We start from the raw sequence: 23,714 nt of genomic DNA on the forward strand, positions 1-23,714 counted from the left end.
AAGCTAGTTACAAAATAAAACTTCCAAAGACAACCACAAGGCATTTCCATAACTATGTCAAGAATCTAAATGAAAACGCTCAGATCTGCTCTGAGCTACAACAGAATGGCATTAAATATACTGATCCCAAGGATATTGCCAATATTCTGGCAGATCGATTTAGTGCCAACTTCACCTCCCCCCTCTCGCCCCCTAAATGGCCCATCTCAATACCGGAAGATTGCCAAATTCCAGTAATAATGGCCACACAGGTATAAAATGCACTCTCCAAAACTAAGAATACAGCATCAATGGGACCAGGTGACATCCCGGGCTGTGTACTACATGAACTCAAAATGAACTGGCACCTCACCCAAGTGTCATGTTTAATCATACCCTCACCTCAGCCTTCATGCCCACTGAGTGGTGCGCAGCTACAGTTATCCCACTCCACAAGGGGGGATCCACCTTGGATCCCAGGAACTACCGCCCCATCAGTCTGACGAGCCTCATCTGCAAGGCCATGGAACGTATTATCATGGAACTTAAAAACAAAGACATTGGCAACCTTCAAACACTGGACCCCACCTAGTTTGGGTTTGTGAAGGGCCGTTCTTGTCACCTGAACCCGATTGGCTTCTTCGAATCAGTCTTCAGAGCCGTGGACGAGAGAGTAAGGCAGTCCACACAGCCTATCTGGACCTCGCCAAGGCCTCTGACACCATCCCCAACTCTGGAATCCTAGATAAACTTACTAAGCTGGACATTACTCCCTCCGTCACTCGATGGGTTTCCAACAGGCTTACTGACAGAACCCACACTGTAAAAGTAGCTGACTCCAAATCCAGCTCCAGACAAGTGGAGTACCTCAGGGTTCAGTCCTGCTACCACTCTTATTTGGCATCTACTTCTCAGAAGTACAGGCCAATACTAAGGGACTCTGGCTAACACAGTTCACAGATGAATGCAAACTGGGAGCCATTATTAAATCTCCAAATGATGTGGATACTCTACAAAAGGGCCTTAGAGAAACAGATGCTTGGCACCAGAGCCATGGGCTCAAGCTCAATGCCAAGAAATGTATAGTTATCCCCTTTGGGAAAAAACATGTACCCGTGAATTACCAAATAGGTGGCAACAAACTAAACACCAAAAGTGTGATAAGAGACTTAGGGACACAGGTGGACAGTGGTCTCACCTTCGATAACCACATCGTCACAACAGTCAGGAAATCCTTCTATGTGGCACACCTCATCACTAAGGGATTTTCATCCAGAAAAAAAAAAGAGGTCATTATCCCACTGTACTCATCCCTCAGACCCATTATAGAATACAACGCCCCATTTGGTATGTACATCTCAAGACATCTGCAACAACTAGAAAGGCCGCAAAAATACCTCACTATTGTCTAATGTCTATTGCTTAGGGGCTGTACAGCTGCAGGACCAGAGAACTAAAAGCATGACATATAGAACATGAGTCCTGCAGATGTACAGTCCCTAAGCAATAGACACAGCTCGTGTGCCCATCCGTAAGGGACTTCTGGCAGCATGAGTCACACTTTTTAAAACCCAAGGGTTTTGACTCTTTAGGATCTCTGGACTAAAAAGAACTTTAAACAAATATGGGGCTGAGAGAAAGGGAACAGGAAACTCCCTAAGTCAAAAGGGTTCAAGGGAACAAGATAGGCCAAAGGGAAAACGATGGCCACAACAAAAACGGCAGCAGCGGAAAGGTCAGAAAAGTACTAGCCTAGGGTAAACACACTAACACTAAACAGAATTTAGCTATCTGAATGCAAAACATTTTTGGAAAAATCACAAGAAGAAAATACTTAGCCTATGCCGGTATGAGCAATCTCGTCGCTGCAAGCGGCAAACAAGATCTGGGTAACTACCGCTAGGCATGTTGGGATAGGGGGTAGCCTTGAGCCAGTAAAAAGCTCTTAAGCTATAGTATACGGCTGAGTCAGACAGAGGATCAGCTCTGAACCCAACCAGCAAGAACGGAGGTGAAATGGGGAAACATAACATCTTACATTTTAAGTATCTCATTCTCAGTAAAACAATGAAAGATATTCACAAATGTATTACAAATGTATTACAAACTGGAAAGGAAACTGTTTAGTAAAAGAATCAAGTTCATTCAATTCATCTTTATGACCAGTAAGCAAAAAGGCTGACAGACACCAATATTAGATCTAAGATTAATTTCTGGTAGCACATGTTGTGTATGGTACACCAGAAATGACAGTCAAGGTAAATCCCAAGAATAAATAGTTTACATTTAATGATCTGGGAAATATTTTTTGTATTGTTTTGTTTCATCAGACATTGTTTTGAGCATTAAGAACACTGAATTATGGCAATAAAGTATTGCAATGCATAAATGATATCTTGATACAGACAAACAGAACAGCATTTACAAATATTAAATGCTACTTTACTAGTTTTATAGTGCATAGAATTTAAAGTCAATGTTACATTTTTAAAATCAAAGGTTCAGATCCTATGCAAGAAATTAGTGCAGTATAAATATTTGTCACTACAGTAAAGGGTTGAGATCCCATGCAAGGAAAGAGTGCAGTGTAATTTACTGTATGGGCAAACTTCACATACTTCTAAAGGACAGACCAATACAGTTTCAAAAACAAATCAGTTCAATTCTAGTAGTAAATGTGTATATATCGATGGTTCAAAATTTTACATATTTCATACAAAAACTGCAGCATTCCAGAGCACACCAGAGGTACAGGTTACGTGACAGTTATCAAATTACAAGTCAGCTCAATTAATTGACTTGAGGACAATATTATATGCTATAAAACAGTATAGTAGAACTCCATTAATTATTCGTGACTGTTTTTACTTCAGTAACCGTTCTTACTATTCATCCACAGATTTGAGCTACAAGGAAAATTGCAGGCAGTGACAAACTCTTGCAGGATTCAGAAGTACAGAAAGAGTTATATTAAGTCAGCTGAAAGAACAATATAACATTTAAGGCAGTGGGTGGAGATGACAGCAAACTGAAGAAATTATTTTATGTAAATTGCGATCTGAAGGTCACACAGTAGTAGTAGTCACAGATGTATTAAAAAAATTCAACAGTCAAGGGTAATTGAATAAAGGTGCAGAAATGCAAGAAATGTTCAATAATTAGTACAGTATCAGATTATATTAGTTTCAGTAGAGCTTAAGCAGGGGAGAAATATGCATTAGAGTTTTCCTTTTGATTCTGTATTGAAGTTAGAGCCTCTCTACAGTACATTACGAGTTTGGTTAAAGACCTACAATAATTTGTTTATTTATAACATATAGAGCCGAATCCAGTTCTAGGTGAGATAGGCAGGTGCCTAGGGTCTGTGCTTTCTGGAGGAGTCCAGTGTTGGCTTGGGGGAGTGAGACTATAAAAAAATAAATCTTCTGTAAACACAGTACGGCTTTAGAACCTTGCAGGAGACTTTCCTGTAGGAACAGAGCAGGGCTTTAGGACTTCGCTGGAGACTTCTATAAAGAACAGCAATCCTCTAAAACCTCAGTGCATTATGAATGACCACGGGAGATGAGATGCAGAAGTCAAAACAATGAGTGCAGCAGCAGCAGCAATTTGTGTGTGGACAGAAGATTTGATTTAGGACTCGACTGGAGAGGCAAAACAATGAATGCAGCAATTGCATGCAGATGATTTAGGACTTGAATGGAGAGCTGAAGCAGTGTATGTATATTATATGGTTTCTCCCTCTAATTTCTCCAAATCTGTTTGGTTTCTAATACCATGATGGGAATGGACCCCATTCCCAAGTCAAAGTACGATTAAAGTCAAAGAAATTAGTATTGTTTCAGTCTTTGATGTCAGCCAAAAGTGCTCTTCACAGCACCTGTAAAGTGCCCAATAATGTCTCCTCCTGCAATTCATACAGGGTTACATGTACTGGTAACATATCGAAATAAGATTGTATATTCTTTTTTATAAGACCTGTTGCTTCTACTATTTGAACTGTCTGGGTATCTTTCTTACACACTGGTCTCATTTCTGCCTGAAAATCCTGATATTTTATGACTTTGTGCGCCTCTGTACACAAGAAACTGAAGTTACTAGGTGTGGCAATTTCAATGATCAATGCTACATTTGTCTTCTTTTCATGAACCACTATATCCGATTTTCTAGCACCTGTCTTTTGATTTGAACTGTTGACAATGCGTGATCCCATGTAATGTAAACTTCATTTTCTATGGTGCTTTATAGCTCATGTTTCCAGTGTTTTTCAGCCACTTCAATACCATAATATTTGCACAATACCCAGTGCAACAGTCTTGCCACATTATTATGCCTTTCAGTATACAGTCCTTCTGCCATTAGTATGTCACAACCAGCTTCTCATCTGGTCCGTCACCTTATATTCTTTTTGTTTTTTTGGCACATTCAGTTGCTGCCTGATTTTTATCTACTTCTGGTTTGATTTCCATTCATGCTTGATGTGTATGCATGTGCGAGCACGTGTGTGAATGAAATGCCCCAGTTAGGGGGCTGACTAGTTAACAGATTTTTTTCAGTCAAACCTTGAGACTTTATTAGCAGGAAAGTGCCTTAAATCTCCAGACCAACTTCCAGGTTTCCTTTATTTTAATTATTTTTGTTCTTGTACATCACAGAGGATTAGTCTTATCAATATCAAACATATAATTTTACAGTTTCTTGTTCACTTTCAGTGGTGCAACAGGTGGCATACTTGCCTTTAGTGCAGAAGACTTGAGTTCTCGTCCCACATGATACTACTGTGCAACAAAGGGAGTGGTAGGGTCTGGATGAGTTGTAGTAACTATGCACCTGTTGACAGTTTGCCAACCATTCCCCTACTGCATATCACCAGCACACCCATTTTTTTTTTACTGTAACAATTTGTTCTTCAAGGACAGCAAACACTGAATTTGTAGATGAAGCACTGAAATGCAAAGTTGTTTGCCAGCAGCAACTTCATTTGTTATAGATCTCTTTAATATGCAGTTGTCCAGGTGACTTATTTCTGCAGAGATTGTGCATATTGACAGATATTGGTAGAGTATAATGACAGCAGTTTGAGTGGTCTTTTATGGTTGAAATCTTCTCAAATGGGTACCTTTCTCATTACTGATTCATAAGTTTTGTTTCACTGTTTACTGGAAAAATGTTCAAAACTACAAATTTAACACCCACTAACGTGCTGCAGTACTGAAAAAAAAAAAAAAAAAAAAAAAAAAGATTTAATACAATCAGGAAGGTGAATCAAAGAACACAGGCATTTATGCATGGTCCTAAAAATGTGTACAGTGACCCCATCATTTGAAAACAGCTGAAACGTGCACTTAATCCACCACTGGCCAGATGAATTTTCTGTGAATGTGGGTTTCAATGCAGTTTCAGTGAGAGAAAGGTTCAAGGGCACAGGAGTTTACTATGGCTCATGCTAAGTCTGTTTTCATTGTGAGAGACTACTGTTCTGTTTTAAAAAGTTATGTACTCACCATAACATTCCATGTTTGTAGTCCATCTCACCTTTCATTCTTACATATGGGTTCGGAACAAAGCTCAAAGTCTTCTAGTTGGCTCAAGACTAGGTAGGCATCCCACAGTGCACCAGTACAATCCCCAAATCTTGTTTGCTGCTAAACTATAAAAAGACAGAACTAAAGCTATCCAGAAAGAACAATAATGAAATATCTCCACCTATTATGGAAAATGTATCCTGTTGCCAGATCCTTCCAGGATGGGGGTAGGTGGGTGGGTTCGTAAGAATGAAGGGTGAGATGGACTACAAACATGGAATGTTATGGTGAGTACATAACTTCTTTATGTTCTGTAGTCCTATCCCCACCTTCATTCTTACATATGGGACAGCATCCCTAGCACCTTATTCTTGGGTGGCTCACGGAAAAATACTCCTAAGTACCGTGGAACCAAAGGAGGCTCTACCCATAGAGGTCAGGTCCAATTTGTAATGAGTAATAAAGGTGAGAGGGGTTGCTGCTGCACAAATATTGTCAACTGGAACTCTGCCTTGGTAAGCTACAGATGTAGACAGGGATCATATAGAATGAGCCTTAATCTTGAACGGTAAAGGCTTGCCACTGGAAGAATAAATTAAGGAAATATAGCTCAAAGTCCAATTCAACAGGGTCAGTGGAGACTGGGAGACCTAATCTGGAGTCCAAGAATGATACAAACTGGTCTGACTTCCTGAGTTCCTTAGTCCTGTGAAGATAGAACCGTAATTGTCTGAACAGCCAACTGACAAAATCTGTATTCTGCTGCATTGGAATGGTTAGGGAAAAACACCAGCAGCTCTATAGTTTGGTTCAAGTTATTATGAGAGCACACTTTAGGGATAAAAGATGGATTTGTGCGAAGAGAGAGACTATCTTTCTGGAAAATCAAATAAGGCGGCTTGATAGACAGTGCCTGTAACTCTGATACTCGTCTAGCAGATGTGATGGCTACTAGAAACACAGTTTTCCAAGACAGAGACTTCAGTGGGAACGAATGAGCAGGTTCAAAGGGTAGAGAAGTTATTTTGGACAAGACAAAGTTTAGATCCCAAGAAGCTACTGGCTCCTGAAAAGGAGGTCTTAGCAAAGTGGCAACTTTAAGAAAAGTTTTACACAGTCTGTGTGACATCAGGTTAGACTCATGTTGATCCAAATGAAAATTACATATCACTGCCAACTGAACCCTAATTGTGGCAGCAGCAGATCCCTGGTGGAAAAGTTCAGACAAAAATTCCAAAACCACTGGAATGGATGCGGTGTAAGGGTCAACATTCCTTTCTTCAGCCCAGATAGAAAACCTTTTCCATTTGCTAGTGTATAACTTTCTAGTGGCGGGTTTATATGAAGATATGAGAATGTGGGTCACAGCAGGTGAAAAATCATGAAGCCTGACAAGGGATGGAATTGGAGCAGCCACGCTGTTAAGTTGAGGGTGTGGAGGTTGGGGTGAAGAGAGCCTGGCGTGTGACAGGAGGTCTGACACTGGGTCCAGAGTCCATGGATCGTCTAGTAGATGAGGCCCGAGAAAGGGAACCAAATCTGATGAGGCCAGTAAGGAGCAATGAGGATCAATTTGCTTCCCAAGAGTTTCGCTTTCTGAATCACATTGGATAGGAGAGGAAAGGGGAGGGAGGCATAAAGGAGACCCAGAGGCCAATCATGAACAAGTGTGTCTCTCTGTGACTCCCCGGGGGGGGGGTGGGATAAGGGAAAAGTAGCTGCTGCATTTGGAGTTGATCGGTCTGGCAAAAAGATTGCAGCAAGGCCATCCTCATTTGCAGAAGATCTGTTCCACTATTTCCTGCTTCAGAGACCACTCGTGAGGCATCAAGATTGCCCAGCTGAGTTTGTCAGCTATCATGTTGGTTGCCCCTGGGATGTGTGTTGCCACTAGAAAGCACTGGGAAGATATCGCCCACTTCCAAACACAAAATTGCCTCCTGACAAAGGGGGTAAGATCTCGTTCCACCTTGCTTGTTGAGATACCATACCACAGATATGTCTGATTGGATTGTTATCGTCCCAAGAGGAAGAAGGTCGTGAAGTGCTTGCAACACTAGAAGCACCGCCTCATCTCTAGTACACTGATATGCAGGTGATCCTCGTGATCTTGCCATGTGCCTTGGACAGTCCTGCCTAGATAATGCCCCCCCATCCCATCTGTGAGGCATCCGTGGTCACAGTAGCAACGGGTTGGCGAGGAAGGAATGGAGTTGCCCGTCATTAGTTGGCCGGTTTGGATCCACCAACAGAGGTCCTTTTTGCAAGGCTCTGTTAAGATGATGTGGTGGGATAGAGGCAGTTGTTGAAAGGACCACTGGGATGATATAAGCCACTGAGGAATTTGCATATGTAATCTGGCAAGAGAGAGTAGCATTATAATGGAGGCCATGGTCCACAAAAGTTTCATCACTGTCCTTGCCTTTTTGAAGGGGAAATAGATGCAGAATTTGTTGTATGAGGTTCTGTGCTCTTTCTGCAGGAAGACAAGCTAACATGGCTACTGTGTCTATTTCTATGCCTATAAATGCCACAAACAGAGGGCAATAAGGCAGATTTTTCCCAATTTATAGTAATACCCAACTGGGCACAAAGTTGGATAGTGGAATCTCTGGTTTGAAGGAGTAGATGCCTATTGGAGGCAGTCAGGAGCCCGTCATCCAGGTACAGAAACACTTGGAATCCTATACATCTCAGGTGAGCTGTCACTACTGCCATACATTTGGTGAGCACCCTGGGGGCTGTGGTGAGTCCAAAGGGCAGAGCACAAAACTGGTAGTCACAGTCTCCCAGCTGGAAGCGCAAGTGGCTCCTCGACTCTCTGTCCATTTTTATATGGTAATACGCATCTTGGAGGTCTACTGAGCACATCCAAGTGATTTCCCTAACAGAGGGAGTATAGACTGCAGTGCACCATCCTGAACTTGTCTTTATGGATTCGGTTAGTTTGTTGAGGTCCAAGATGGACCTCCAGTCCCCTGTACATTTTGGCACTAAAGAATCTGGAGTAAGTTCCGAATCCTATCTGGTATGCAGAGATGGTTTGAATGACTCTGTTTGCGAGTAACTTTTTCACTTCTGCAGTTACTTGATCCCTGTGATTGGGTGGAATATCTGGGATTCTCTTGGGTACATGAAGTGGAAGAGAAAAGAGTATGGAATAACCTCTGGTGATAATTCTTTGTACCCATTTGTCTCGGGTGATGCTTAGCCAGGCTTCTGGATACAAAGAAATGCGACCCCCGTCTGGCTCCAGAGAAGAGCAGTCGGGCCCCACATCAGGAGCACCGATAGGGACGGCCTCGAAACGATGTAGGATCTGAACTCACCCTAGTCGATGCAACGAGAGAGGTTCGGTCCAAAGTGTCCCTGTCGGGGCTGACCGGTGAACTTCGGCTCCTAGACACCACAGATGGCACCACAGGTGTTGGAGCGGAACTCTGCTCCGAGACAGCCTCGAGGGGAGCTGGAACTGAGGGTTCCAAAACCAGTGGTACTGAACACTCCGGCTCTGAAAGCCAGGCATGGCTCGGAGGAGGAACCAAAACAGGGGGAATAGACTGAGGTGGTTCCATGAACGACCGGTTCGGAACCAACAGCATTTTTGGTAAGGCAGACTTCAGGAGTCTTAGCACTACTCTCTCCATATCTTCCTCTGATAGGCTCCTGGAAAATCTGGAAGACAAGTGTGGGTGATCTGGACCTCTGCAAGATTGGGGACCTTAAAGTTAGGGAGACCGTCAAGGGATCTCTGGACTGGCTCCGATGTAGTCTCTCAGTAGTCGGCTCTGAAATGCATGGGGCCGAACCTGAAGTCTCAGTATCAACAACCTCGAATGGCTCTGAGGCCAGTGGAGCCGAGGAGGTAAGTGTCTTATCCAGCTTAGGAAGTTTAGGAGGTGGTTCCAAAACACCGGATGGTGCTGGAGAATGCCTCTTGGTAGGCTTTGTCTTCTTTTTTGGAGGAATGAGATTTTGAGGAAGAAGAAATGGCCAAGTCTTCCTCGAAGGATGGCTTGAGGAGACCTTTCAAAATTAGCTTGTTCTTCTGCTCCTGGAGAACTCTGGAGCTGAAGGAATGGAAAAACAAACAGGTTTCCTGCAAATGGATGGGTCCGAGGTAATAAACACAATTACTATGGCCATCCGTAATTGACATTTTCTGGGAGCACTTTACACATTTTTTAAAACCCGAGGGTTTATGGTCTTCTGCCTCTTTAGACATAGCTGGTGAAGCAGATACGCAAAAAACGAGGACTAGGTCCTCTAACTTAAACGGGCCTAGCCCTTACCACACTAGCACACACACACCACGAGGACTAGGTCCTCTAACTCAAACGGGCCTAGCCCTGGGAAGACAGAAAGACAGAACTGGATGAATAGGTGAAGGCTATGGAAATTCCTTCTGTAACAGCTCATAGTATTTTTCTGAGTGACTGAGAAACCTCAGTGTTCTCCCACTGAAAACACTGAACATTCTAGAAATAGTTTCAGAGAAAGAGAAACCCCCCCACTTCGCAAATCAGAAACTGAGTTCTCACATGAATCAGAAATGTAAGCAGACAAACTTGTATCTGCCCCTTATAGGTTTCACAGGTGTGTACTAGGCTAGCAACCACTGGGGCCTTTTTAAGACTAGCCATGCACCTCAAATCCCTGACAAGTTCTGATACCCTTGGTAAGTGAAAGAAGGGACTTGGATGATGAAACCTTTACAAGCAGGGGCCTGGGAGGTGAAACATTTTCAGGCTGCCTTTGCCCATTAGAGAAATAGGTGCCAAACTATGGATGAATTGCCTATACCTCATCCAACTTGTCTAAGTTGCATTTGTAATGGGTTAGGTAGGAACTCTGCTTCACAGAGCCTGTTTCAGAGGAGGGGTAGTCTCTGGGATACATACCTGTCTCTCCAGCAGGTCCTATTTATAGTCACAGGCATGATTTAAGTCTTTAGAATGGGTAATTTGAGTGGCGTTTGTTTTATGAATATGCAGAAGTCCATCAGTGTGGGGTCCAATGATGCCTTGCATGACGGGCATAGATCTTCCCTCAACAGCCTGTAGGAAATAAAATACAGGGATAGGGCTTTGAGGCACTCTGCACAGTACATGTTATTTACAACCTGCACCCTTTCACTGAGAACTCTTGTGGACATTCCAATTGTTGGATATGCCTGGTTAGGTAAATACCAATGTACTCAGTGATAGGTCTGAAGAATGCTGAATACAGTGAAATAATGATTGCCTTGGTTTTGGATGCCATACTTTTGTTTATAAGCTACACATCACAGAATAATTCCCTCACTACCATAGACACATGATGGTCAATGATGGCTAGCTTTATTGTCTGTGTGCTCAAGTCCCCGACTACCAAGTCAACTCTTAAGGGTGTGCTGTCAGCATAATTACCAGGGGAGGCTGATTTCCCAAAAGATACTATTATGCATTTCTTGACATTTAGTTTTAGTATAAGACTCTGACACCAGTTATCTGTCAGCCCTTACTGGAGAACATTAGTGTCAGTGGGGACTTCTATATCGGCTCCTAATTTGAAATCTTCAGCAAATTTGGTCAGCCAGAGACTCTTGACATTAGCCTTAACTTCATTGAAGTAGATGCCAAAAAGGAGCAGTTCCAGGACCAATCTCTGAGGGACTCTGCTGGCAATTGGTCTTTGCAGAGGTGGACTCCCCAATTCTAACTTCATGGGTCCTGCCTGTGAGCCAGCTAGCTATCCAACAGGTGAAAAAAGTCTACACCTAACCTCTTTATTCACAATGCCCAAATGGGGTACTGTGTCAAATGCCTTGGCTACATCAAGGTAGGCACAGTGAACCATTTTGCCTTTGTCCATTGCTTTGGAGACCTACTCAAACTCCACGAGGTTGAGTACGCATGACCTGTCCATGACAAACTGGGTGGGGTACAGTGTCTGGTGGTTTTCTATGTCATTCTCGATCATCATTTCCACGATAATTCTTTCCATGGCTTTGCATATGAGATTAAGGATTCTTACGGGTCTATAGTTTACAGGGTCTGCAAATGGTTCTTCTTTATGTAGAAGGATGATGGTTATTGTTCTCCCATTTGTGAGCCATGAAGCCTGTTTGGAGGCTACAGTAAACACTGATTCCAGAAGTCCTAATAGGTCATGTTTCATGCTGTTTAAAAGGCAGCCTTGGATACTGTTGGAGCCTATCAATGCAGTGTTCTTGCCCTTAGAGACAGAACACTGAGAACTTTTTCCCTTAGTGATAGTGGCTGGGGGGGGGGGGGGTTCTATTTGGTGGTATTCCCTGAGGGGAGGTTTTTTTTGGGGGGGGGGGGTAAAGTCGGAGATGAATTTGGCTGCCAGTAAGTTTGCTGTATCTTCTGGCTCGGTATAGGTGGCCCCATTAATAATGAGCGCTGCACACAATTGTGTACTGCGTTTGAGGTTGCAGCCATAGCTAACGAGCCTTGTGGTTGTCCTTGGCCAGAGATGCCAAAATTACCTCAAATTTAGCTCTGGTAGGCTTTATTTGTCCTCTGCATTCTTTGTTTCGTTTGATGAGATGGCTTTTATCCTGCTGGATGCTACACTTCCTAATTTTTCTCATGATCCTCTTTCTTGTGTTATACACCCTATAGATGGTGCGATTCCACCAGGGTTGATTGCTTTGCAAGTTAGTTCTGTATTTATTCCTGGTGGGTATACCTGCCACTGTAGCTATTAACATGCTTGTTTAGGGTTTCTGTGAATAGTTCTCCATAGGCAGCAGCATTTTCAGGGTTTAGGAGGCTTGAAAGTTTGCCAAATTATCACTTAGTAGGAAGCTGGCATCAGAGTAGGTCCTGAACATTTAAGGATTAGCTGGGTTCTGGGTTTTAGCTTTACTTCAAATGAGTCAGTTTTGTAGTCTAACCTCACCAAAGTGGACACTGAACTAAGGGTGTGCAGCACTCTCCCATATTAGGGAGGACCAGATCTGGTAAGTTTGCTCCCTTTGTCGGCATATTGACCATCTTGTCTAGGGACTGTTTTCATAAAATCCAAGAATCTTTGTGTTTGAACATTTGGTGTCCTAAATGATTCACAGTTAAAAGTAAGGTAATTAAACTTGCACATGAACATGGTTTGGGGACGGTAAAGTAGCACAGCAGATAGCATTGTCACCTCACAGCAAGAGGTTCCCTAGTTCAATTCTTGGCTGGGGTTCCTACAGTGTGGAGTCTGCATGTCCTCCTTGTGTTTCATATGGGTTTCCTCACACATTCCCAAAGACATTCAGTAGGTGGATTGGACACACTAAACTGGCCATGTGTGTGTATGGTGTGGAAGAATTACAGCAGAAAGGCTGGCCACCCCGCGGTGTAAACCTTGGTTCTAGAGGACTGTCAATATTGAAACAACACTCTAATCCCATGTGGAAAAAATGGGAAAAAGGAGTTGTGAATGGATGGACAGACATGGTAATGTGTTGGATGGCGCGTATTTCCAGTAAGTTTAAATATGCGTAATGGGTTACTGTGTCACAGAGGGGGACCTATAGCTTGCAAGGAAGTGGTATGGGATTTTGCATGTGATATGAATGTGGAGAAGCTTAAGTGCATTGTCCTGTTTGACAAACCTTGAGGTATAGTTGTATTTTTTTATGTAAACAGACACCTCCACCTTTAGTCTCTGCCTGTGTAGTAGTTGGTCTAAACGTGTGGAAGGCATCTTAGCCTTGCACTGTTGGTTTAAAGCTGTAGACAATGCCCCATATCTCAGTGACTACACAGACAGCATTCTCGAGGGTGAGGAGAGCTTGTAGGGAGTAGAGCTTCTTGTTTAGACTCCTAGCACTGTGCAGTAACACCTTTACATTCTCTTAGTGTTGATTTGAGATGTCAGAAGTATTTTCAGTTTTCCAGTAACTAAAAAGGCACTACAGGGATGACAATATTTTTGCTAATATTCGAAGGCCTAAAGGGGAAAGATACAGACCACCTTTGGCAAAGCAGCATGGTCTGCTGACAGTCTCCTCCCATGCTAACAAATACTGCACCCCCTTAGAATGACATCAGACACTAAGTAAATTATTAAAGTCACTCATCTTCTGTTTGTATTGTGGCATCATCCTTGGAGAAGGTAGAATACTGCTCAATGCTAGGCTCATACCAGCCTGGGACACACATTCTGAGAGCTCCATGATGTCTCTCTTCATACAGATTTAGGAAGGTATGTCTCAGGTCATTTACACCCACATGGACTATGACAGAGTCAAATTGCTAGTTGTAGTCCAATGACTAGAGTAACATGGCAGATCCTGGCCCCTGATAAGCAAATGACTATTACTTTCTCCTTACTCAGTCTGGTGAGAGGGGCATCAGTTTTTCTCACACTGAAGTATCCAATGACCAGAATTGCTTGGTTGTGTGGTGGCCAGCCTTATGGGCTTAGAAGTAGAGGTTGCATAAGATGTGTGTATTGTTTTGAAAGAGTGCATCTGAGCCTCCTGATGGCACTCATCATGTGTGCTTTGTCTAGGAGGTCTTTGGGGTCTAAGTCACATTTAAGTGCCTCAGCATATGCCGGTCTATGTGTCTGCTTCATGTTGTGTGTGATGGGTACAGCATGCACACTACCGACAACTTGATTGACATTAGGAGTGCTTTTATGTAAGAGACTTGCCTCTAATAACATTAGGTAAATACATCTCTCACGTACCTTATCAGTTTGTTTGAGAATTAGCTGGTTGTCAGTAAACATAAGGTAATTTATACACTGGTTGATATAGACATCCAGAGGCAATCTGGTAATGGAGATAGTGGGAAAGTTCATTATCCATGGCAAACAGGCCCTTTTTTAAATTGATTAGACAATTGCATTGAGAATATAGACTAAAGCCAGGCACTTCTAGTTTGCAATTCCAGGGGCAGTAGTTGTCACTGAGCACACAAGTTGCTCTGTGTGCACTAGGTAGTGGTGAAATTTCACAAGTGGTTTTATAGGAAAACAGTCAACTCATGATGCCTGCCTCTGGAAAGGACACTACCAAACACTTGAGGGGAAACTGCTACAAAAGACCCTGACAATTTATGGATGAAGCATTTAGGGAAATCTTCTGAATTTATGTTAGATAGTAGCTAAACAAGCAGTAGTATTTTCTGAAAACAAAGAACTGGCTTTGTCAAGCATGATGAACAGTGGGGATTCACTTAATTGGCTACTACCTCACAGTTACTAGTGCTGGTCTCACCACATCTTCATGCTGTTGGAATACCAATATTCCTTAGCTTCTTCTCTCACCTGAAGCAAAACGGTAGCACTAATCCTAATATGAGTAGCAGTCTTGTCCCAGATGATGCAAGGGTCTGTAAATTTGTTGCAGCCTTTTCCTGGCAGATGCCTTGAATTGCAAGCTGGTCAATCAGGAAGGTCTCACACAGACATTAACTGCACAACTCAGAGACATAAATCAATGCTATTTGCTCCTTCTCTCACCAGGAACAAAATAACAGAACAAATTCCAAGCTGACAACTATGAAGCTATCAGGCTTTCTAGTGATTAGCAGTCTACAATAAATAATGTGTCTCCTCCTCCTCTCTCCAGGCAAAAAAAACCAACACCTCAACCTCAAGCTGACTACTGACAGGCAGGGGTTATATGGATGTTATTGATCTGTCATGGACCACATGATTTTTTTGGTAAATTTTAAGGTGGAATGGAATGGTTTAATATCCTAGGAGTGTGTGCACTGCTAAAGGATAAGACAGACAAGAAGATTAACTTTAGTAGTCCAACAGAGCCACTAATTTTAAAATGGCAATTTGGACTAGCTGGGGATAGGCACTTAATATTTTGTCTCTATGGAATACAGTGGGAGGGCCAAAGAATTTAAATAGTAAAGGGGGAGTGAGTTCACAAAATGACAATCTTGTGCTTACTGACATGCACATGAACATGGTACTGGGGATGGTAAAGTGGCACAGCAGATAGCATTGTCACCTCACAGCAAGAGGTTCCCCGGTTCGATTCTTGGCTGGGGTTCCTACGGTGTGGAGTCTGTATGTCCTCCCTGTGTTTCATATGGGTTTCCTCACACTTTCCCAAAGACATTCAGTACGTGAAAGAAGACAGGGAAGGAATTATGTGGTCAAATTAACATATGGGGTGGGGAACTAGAGAGATAGGGAGTTTAAAAACAATTGCACTAAGGTGTGGAAGAGCTCTTGTTTATTTCCCAGCTTAAATATGCAATAGTAAACAGTATATGAGGGGTATGGCCAAGATGGTGAGCAGTTAACAGCACTGTCTGTTAGCTCTGTTTCATGTTAACACTCTGACAGAAGTTTTCCTAAAAACCTCAAACTGAACTTTTCAAAATTTGATGGATTTATAGTTGAATATTTGATGAAAGATTTACTACAAAAATAAGTCTGAAACTCTTAATTGCTTTTTCCTGTCAAGAAAACTAGAAAGAACCAATTGTCTCAGAATGAGCCACTCTAAGCCCAATGCACAAGACAGTACTATGAAACAAAGACATACAGGCTATACTAAGTAACATCTGTGAGTTATCTGTAATGACAGATAAATTAGAAAACAAAACTGACAATTTCAAAGAGTAATGTAAAAAAAAAAGGTGAAGTGCGTGAATGAGTGTGTCTCAACAACCATCACAGATCTTGAGTACAGAAGAGGCAATGTCTGATTTTAATGGGAGATTACTTGAAAATGAGAACACTACATTTCTTCTGAAACAAAACTTATTCTCGGATAAAATACAAGACAGAGAGCAGATCTAGAAGGAAAACCACCAGGATTTATGGGATTCCTAAAAAACAAGAGGGAGACCGTATGAATACCTGGCTGCTTAACTTCCAAGATGGCTGCACATTGAGTAACAGCTTAACTCTAGCTCTCCCAGTATGAAAACAAAGAAGGCCAGTAGACTTTTGTGTTTATGGGTAAATTTCAGTAAGTAGCTAGTAAGTATACTGCCTGGTTGCCAGGAAAAAAAGAGCACCCGGAAAAAAAATCAGCTACAAAAAGTGAGGAGAAAACACTGACTGGAGAAAGTTCTGCAGCATTCAGCAAAAAAGTAATGCAATCTCCAGACATGACATTCACTAACCTACAGGAAGATAAAAGACAACTGCACACACACCTGGCTAAAATAAACCAAACACAGATGGAGTACATCAACACAAACAATAAAAGGTTGGAAAAAATGATAAGTGTGTTAAAACAGATATTAAGATGAGGTGATAAAGCTGCAAAAAAGCAAAGGGTGTAATGAAGAAAAGGCTATATGGATATGAGCCTGCTCAGGAAGAATTATTTAAAAAATAATGGAATTAGAGGACAGAGCAAGTAGGGAAACTGGCGATTTTCAGCTGTAACAAAAAAGCTGCAAGGAACAGAAGCACAAATAAGCAACTGGACTGGTATTTCGTAGCAGGGGTTGTAAGTTGAAAGGGCACATCATGTGCATGCTCCAAACCCGGCTATGAGAAAGCAACCTAGACCTTTAATATTAAAGATGCAATCCTACCATCAGGAGTTGATTCTGACAAAAGTATAGCAGAAGGAAAGTGGGAGACAGCAGTGTGTTTGTGGAGGAATGATTACTCATTGTACGCCAAGCAGAAGAGGAGTAAATTCATTCCACAATTCATGGAATATCAAGATGGTGTGAGATTCAAACTGCTGTAACCACCTGTCTTCAAGGTATTCTTCCCTGAAGGGACAAAATCATCTTTTGATGAAATACCTGCTAAGGAGGAAACACAAAAGTTTGTCCAATAAAAACTGAGGTGGGTAATGACATTCTGCTTCGTGTTCGACTAGTAATAAAGACTACAGTAAATCTGTACCTGCGAAACATTTCCCACTGTTTCAACGGAAGATGGTGGAGAGAAGAAACGGAGCATGACAGTTGAATAGAAAAATTGAGAGTACGTTGGAAATAAAGCAGAGTGAGGATTTCGGAGATGGAGATGAACAGTAATAAAACCAGTAACTTAATGCGAGATTACAATGCAATAATTATATATGTGAAGTATGACAGAACAAGAAAATCTGGACTAGTGGACTTTTTCAGAATTTGCTGGACTTGTGGAGGAAATGCTTTGGGGAGGTAAAGAGAGGGGAGAAAGTTAACTGTAAGCAAAGAAAACATTTTTCTTAATAGTACTAATTTTGTGGTGTATTGTTTTCTTTACATGCTATAAAGTAAAGTTTTCTCCATTATTTTTAAGCGTAATGGGGATTTGTAAATGTGTGCTGCTGTTCTTTTTTTTTCCTTTCTCCATTCTTTCTTCTTGCTCTGTTTTAAGAAATGTAGGCACTGCAGTGTAAAAAGAAGCCTGGTTAAAAGAGCACAACAAAAGAAAATTGAATGTGCTTTTTCTCATTCTTCTATGGGGGAATTACTGGATTAATGACCTTAGATTGATTTAGTAAATACTGAACATCATGAGGCTCTTTTCTAGCAAATTAATACATGTTTAGTAGCAAATCTGTATCTGGCCCTCATGTCTCCATGAAAACAATCTGATAGAGAGAAACTGACTGACTGGTTCTCATGTCTCCATGGAGATAATCTGATAATGAGAAATTGGCTGTCCTGTTCTCATGTCCCCATGGAGACAATCTGATAAAAAGAACTTGGTTACAGTTTGGTAGAGAGTGAGATTAGCTGGGGAAAAAAAGAGAAACTAGCTACAGAGATAATATTCGCAAAGCATTAAGGGGTTTTCCCAGCTGAGTGTGCTATAAACATAAGACAAAACCAATTAGCACTTAGCTGAAGCACAGGCTGCACCATGCATCTTAGCATGGACAATATTTCTTTTAGGTTAAGTCAAGTCTGAAAGTATGGCTGTCAGTTTGGGATATTTGTTCCTATTAGGAGGGTAATACTTCAATATCTGAAGATGTACACAGGTTTTACAGAGGCAATAGTCCCACCCCCCCCGACAGCTTTCAATAAAACAAAAGGTTTTGGTAGATGTGACATAGGCTCAAATGGATATGACAAGAACCAACTATATAAAAGTTTGACCTGCCAAACAGTGTAAACATGTAACACAAGCTAGAACTAGACATTTAACAAAAAAGATGTTATACATAAAAGGTGGGAAAAGCTACTTTTTAATGCAATGATGCCTTCTGTAATGCATTTAAATGTCAATGGTCTCAGATAAATATTTAAAAAGAAAGAATAGTGAACTATATTAAAAATGTAGAGGGCAAAAATAGGAGTACTTGTATTAACTGCAAAAGGAGCTCCAATAGTGACAGAACAGGATAAAAAAGATATTGCAGATTTGTAGTGCTAAGGGGCTACTGGTAAGGAAGTAGGATTACACTGGCATGTATTTATATTCCACCTAAAACTGTTATAATGGAGCTTAAGAAAATACTGGCAGAAATAATATGCATTCAGCAAAAAAAAAAAAAAAAAAAGTTATGTCTTACCATAATGTTCCATCTGTATTGTTGATCCTCGTTCATTCCATGTGTGTGGGTATCTGTTCCGACATCGGAAACGAGCCGGCCATCTTCCAAGCTCACGTCGGCTACAAACTCTCGAGCTAAAACTCTTACCCAGAATTACCCTCTCCCTGTTACCTCAGATTGAGTTTGCAAGTCAAAAGAAGGTAGAGGCTACCTCTGGTCAAATGACCAAACAGAACTGGATGGTGAGATCTACTAGAAGCCACAGGAGGGGGAAGGGTCGTAAAGACTGAACGAGGATCAACAATAAAGATGGAACATTATGGTAAGACATAACTTCTTTATCCGATATTGTTAATCCTCGCTCATTCCTTACGTGTGGGACAGTGTCTCCAGCTACCTTTATTCCAGGGAGGCTCTCATGGAAGGACCTTCCTGAGCACCATAGAACCAAAAGATGCTCTTCCCCTGGAGGCCAAATCCAATTTGTAATGACTGATGAAGGTATGAGGAGTAGCTCAAGATGCAGCTGGGCAAATGTCTTGTAAAGAGACTCTGGCATGGAAGGTAGCAGAAGTTGCCACCGACCTTGTAAAATGAGCCTTTATGGTAGTAGGTAATGGAATATTACATTGTCTATAAATGAAGGTCACACAGTCTTTTAACCATTTAGCCAATGTGACCTTAGCAACAGCACATCCTAATCTAGGTCCAGAATAGGCCAAAAATAACTGGTTTGATTTACGAGAAGCCTTAGTCCTGTTCAAGTAGAAGCGACTTTGCCTGTGAATATCTAGGGTATGTAGGCAATACTCTCCTCTGAATGATTGCGGAAGAAAACTGGCAATTCAATGGATTGATTAATCGACATTTCAGAGATCACTTTTGGCAGAAAGGAAGGATTAGTTCTCAATGACACTACCTCTATGAAAAATCAAATATGGACTCTTGATGCATAAAGCTTGAAGCTCAGAGATACGTCTGGCGGAAGTAATGGTGAACAAAAACAGGGTTTTTCATGACAAATATTTGAGGTCGCAAGAAGCTGGTTCGAAAGGTGGCATTGTCAAAGCTTGTAGGACTAATGACAGGTCCCATGGTTGAGTAGGTTGTCTTAAAGGAGGTCTTAGATGATTCACACCTTTTATGAAGGTCTTGTATAACTTGTGTGACATAAGAAAGGAGTCTTGGACACCATCATGAAAAGTAGATATTGCAGCCAAATGAATTCTAATGGTAGGGGCAGACAGACCGGACTGAAACAGGGCAGACAGATATTCCAGTACTATCAACACTGGTGCTGAAAAAGGATCTACTTGTTTTTTTATCAGCCAAAAAGTAAATCTTTTCCACTTGCTGAGATATGTAATTCTGGTGGACTTATGAGATGCAATAAGAATGTCACGTACTGGCAAAGAAAGATCATTCTGCCTGGCAATCAAAGGAACTGGAGGAGCCAAGCTGCGAGTGTCAGGCTGTTCAGATTGGGGTGAATCAGATTCTGTGGATGGGAGATCATAGAGAATCCACGGTTGATCTAGTAGGTGAAGCCAAAGGAAGGGAAACCAAATCTGATGAGGCCAATATGGTGCTATGAGGATTACTTTGCTCTTCAACCGGCGGGCTTTCTTCAGAAACTGGGGAAGGAGGGGGAGAGGTGGAAATGCATAAAGCAGGCCGTGGGCCAATCGTGTACTAGAGCATCCCTGGGTGATTGTCCCAGAGGGGGAGTCGGGGCAAAATAATTGCTGCATTTGTAGTTGGTTAGGGATGCAGAGGTCACAGCAAGGAAGATCCCAGCGGTTAAAAATCTCCGCCGCTATCAAGGGATTCAGGGACCACTTGTGAGGTTGTAGAATACACCTGCTGAGTCTGTCTGCTAACACGTTGGAACTCCCGGGAATGTGCACTGCTAGAAGAAAGTGGTTGGTAGCCATCACCCATTGCCATATCCTCATGGCCTCTCGACAGAGTGGGTAAGATTTGGTTCCACCTTGTTTGTTGATGTACCAGACCACTGCCGTGTTGTCTGATTGTATTGCAATAGACCCAGACGGCAGCAGGGAATGGAATACTTGCAATACCAGAAGCACCGCCCTCAGCTCCAGAACATTTATATGTAGATGGGCCTCCATTTCGGACCAAGTACCTTGGACTGTCTGTCCCTGAAATAGCCGCCCCATCCCATTAGGGAGGTGTCTGTGGTCACTGTAGCCTTGGGCTGTTGGGGGAGAAAGGGCGAGACCATTGTGACGGATTGTGCGCCATCCACCAATTTAGATCTTGTTTGCACCTGTGAGTTACCCAAATTTTGGCTGAAAGAGGGTACTGAAAGGGATATTGTGTGAGCAGTAGCCATTGTATAAGCCTCATGTGAAACCTGGCCAGGGGGACAATCGTAATGGAGGCTTCCATGGAACCCAACAAGTGGAGAACAGAATGAGCTGTGGATTTCTCCCTTGAAAGGATTGGAATCAGTTGCTGCTTTATCCTTAGAATTCTGTGCTCTGGAATGGATGCTCTGCAATTCTTTGTATTCAAGATGGCCCCTATGAATTCTATGGACGGAGATGGGGTGAGATTGGATTTTTGCCAGTTTATGGTTATGCCTAGTCTTTCTGCAGTGAGGAGAGAGTATGCCAGGGCTTCTTCCAATCGATGTCTGGTGGGGGTGGAGATGAGCCAGTCGTCTACGTATGGAAACACCTGGAATCCTTGTAGTTGCAAGTGAGCTGTGATGACTGCCATGCACTTTGTGAACACTCTGGGGGCTATAGAGAGTCCAAAGGACAGTACTCTGAACTGGTAATGACTGGCTCCCGCACGGAAGCAAAGGAATCTTCTTGATGGTCTTTCCACTTATGTGGTAGTACGCATCTTGAAGATCTATCAAGCACATCCAATAACCTTTTTCCAGAAGCGGAAGGATAGACTGTATTGTGACCATAGGGAATTTCTGCACTTTTACAAACTTGTTCAATACAGTGAGATCCAAAATTGGTCTCCAGTCCCCGGTTTTCTTTGGCACCAAAAAATAGTCTTGAGTAGAATCCGGATCCTATCTGGTCTGGAGGGACTATTTGGATGACTCTCTTTCTTAGCAGCTTTGAAATCTCTAACGTAGCTTCTTCCCTTTGACTGGGTGGAACGTCAGGTAAGCTTGTTGAGGGAGCGAGACAAAGATCGAAGGGGATATGATAACCTCTGGTTATTATCCTTTGTACCCAAGAATCGGTGGTAATGATTAGCCAGGTGGAAGGGTACAAAGAGAAACTACCCCCCAACCACTTCCAGTGGAAAGCAGTTGGCCCGCTCTTCAGGAGCGCTGGTAGGATTGGCCAGGGAAAGAATCCCTGGAACCCTGGTTACATGGACCCCTCTGTCCCAAAAGGGGCATCTTCCCTGACAGTTTCTCCCTCTGCCTCTAGGGGAGAACTCAGCCCATGTCACACAGAAAGACCCTTGAAACTTTTTGTGCCATATCTTCCCACTCTTCTGGTTTCTGGAGAAAGCTCGTTGAAGGGAAAAATAACAGGCACCCACAGCAGAAAAGGTCTTACCATCCTGTTCACATCTGGCCAGTGTGCTTTTAACCTTGGGTCCGAACAATGACTAGGCTTCGATGGGAGCGTTGAGAAAGGAAGCCTTGAAGGGTTCCGCGAAATTACACAAGCGCATCCAGGCATGTCTCAAAGCAACACCTAAACCCGCTGCTATAGCTGCTCCTTCTGGTGTGTGAGATATCAGGTGCATGGAGGAGTTAGATATCGATTCGATGGTAGCTATCTGAGAGGCCACTTTGTTACAGACCTCATCACACAGCTCCAGCCAAAGTTTCAGAGAGCTCAGAAATTAAGTCTCTCTGAAGCCTGTTAAAATGTGCCATATAGTTCAGGGATCTGAATGCAAATGGCACTGATGCAAAAGTATGTTTCCCTATTTTGTCCAGAGCCCGGGACTCTCTGTTGGGCGGATGGACAGTCCGTCTTTCTTCTTCCACCAGGTCCTTTTTAGTTGCGGCCACCACCACCAAAGCATCTACAAGACCACCTTTGGACCAATAGGGATCACTAGCTGGAGGGGACAAAATTTTATCTGGCCTCTGGAGAATGACCTCAACAGTGTCAGGAGCCTTCCATGCATGCTGCACGATGGGCCGGACAAGTTCGTCGGCCTTTGGAGTAACCCAGGAGGTAGGGGGCCAGGTATGAAAAGCCTGCAGGAACAAAGACTCTTCAGAGGTCGGGTTGGAGGGCTTCCAGTCACCTCTCTGTTTAAGGATTTCAAGGATATCACCAAATGATACCTCAGAGGATGATCGAGGAGACCCTTCCCCATCAAAGTATGTGTCTTCGGTAAGGGACTCCTCTGTAGAGTCCATGTGCTTCCTCTTGCACGAACTCTTTTGATGATCTTCCTCAGAGGGAGAAGCTGAGGAAGACAGCTCAAAAGGGGTCTCCTGTGGGAGTATGTCCTGAGGCCCTTACACCCGGTGTCTGCTAGGAGCGGCTTGTGAACATTGCGGTCCAGAGAAGGGTGGGAAGAGTGATAGCACAGGATCGCCAACCAACGCCAGAGCCTTCTCCATAAGCTGGAAGGCCGGTCCACCAGAAAGAGGGATGGGGACCCAGGGCAGGGGTCACCCCTCGCCTAAGTGGCTCAGCCTGCCAACTCTGAGTCCCTGAATGGCTGCGAAATGCCAAAGTATGTACACCACAGCTGACATCCTTGGCCGTGACCAGACTCTCCTGACACAAAGGCAACTGCGGCTCCTTAGTGAG

General features: G+C 42.8%; 1 protein-coding gene across 1 annotated transcript in view; it reads left to right on the top strand.

The window, feature by feature from the left end:
• The window catches only part of PCSK4 (proprotein convertase subtilisin/kexin type 4), a 1,808,619-nt gene that overhangs the window by 113,929 nt on the left and 1,670,976 nt on the right, over nt 1-23,714 (top strand). The gene's annotated exons all lie outside the window — the stretch shown is intronic.

The sequence above is a fragment of the Protopterus annectens genome, chromosome 13.part0, assembly GCF_019279795.1.
Source record: "Protopterus annectens isolate FY-2018-M chromosome 13.part0, PAN1.0, whole genome shotgun sequence".
In the NCBI taxonomy this organism is placed as follows: Eukaryota; Metazoa; Chordata; order Ceratodontiformes; family Protopteridae; genus Protopterus; species Protopterus annectens.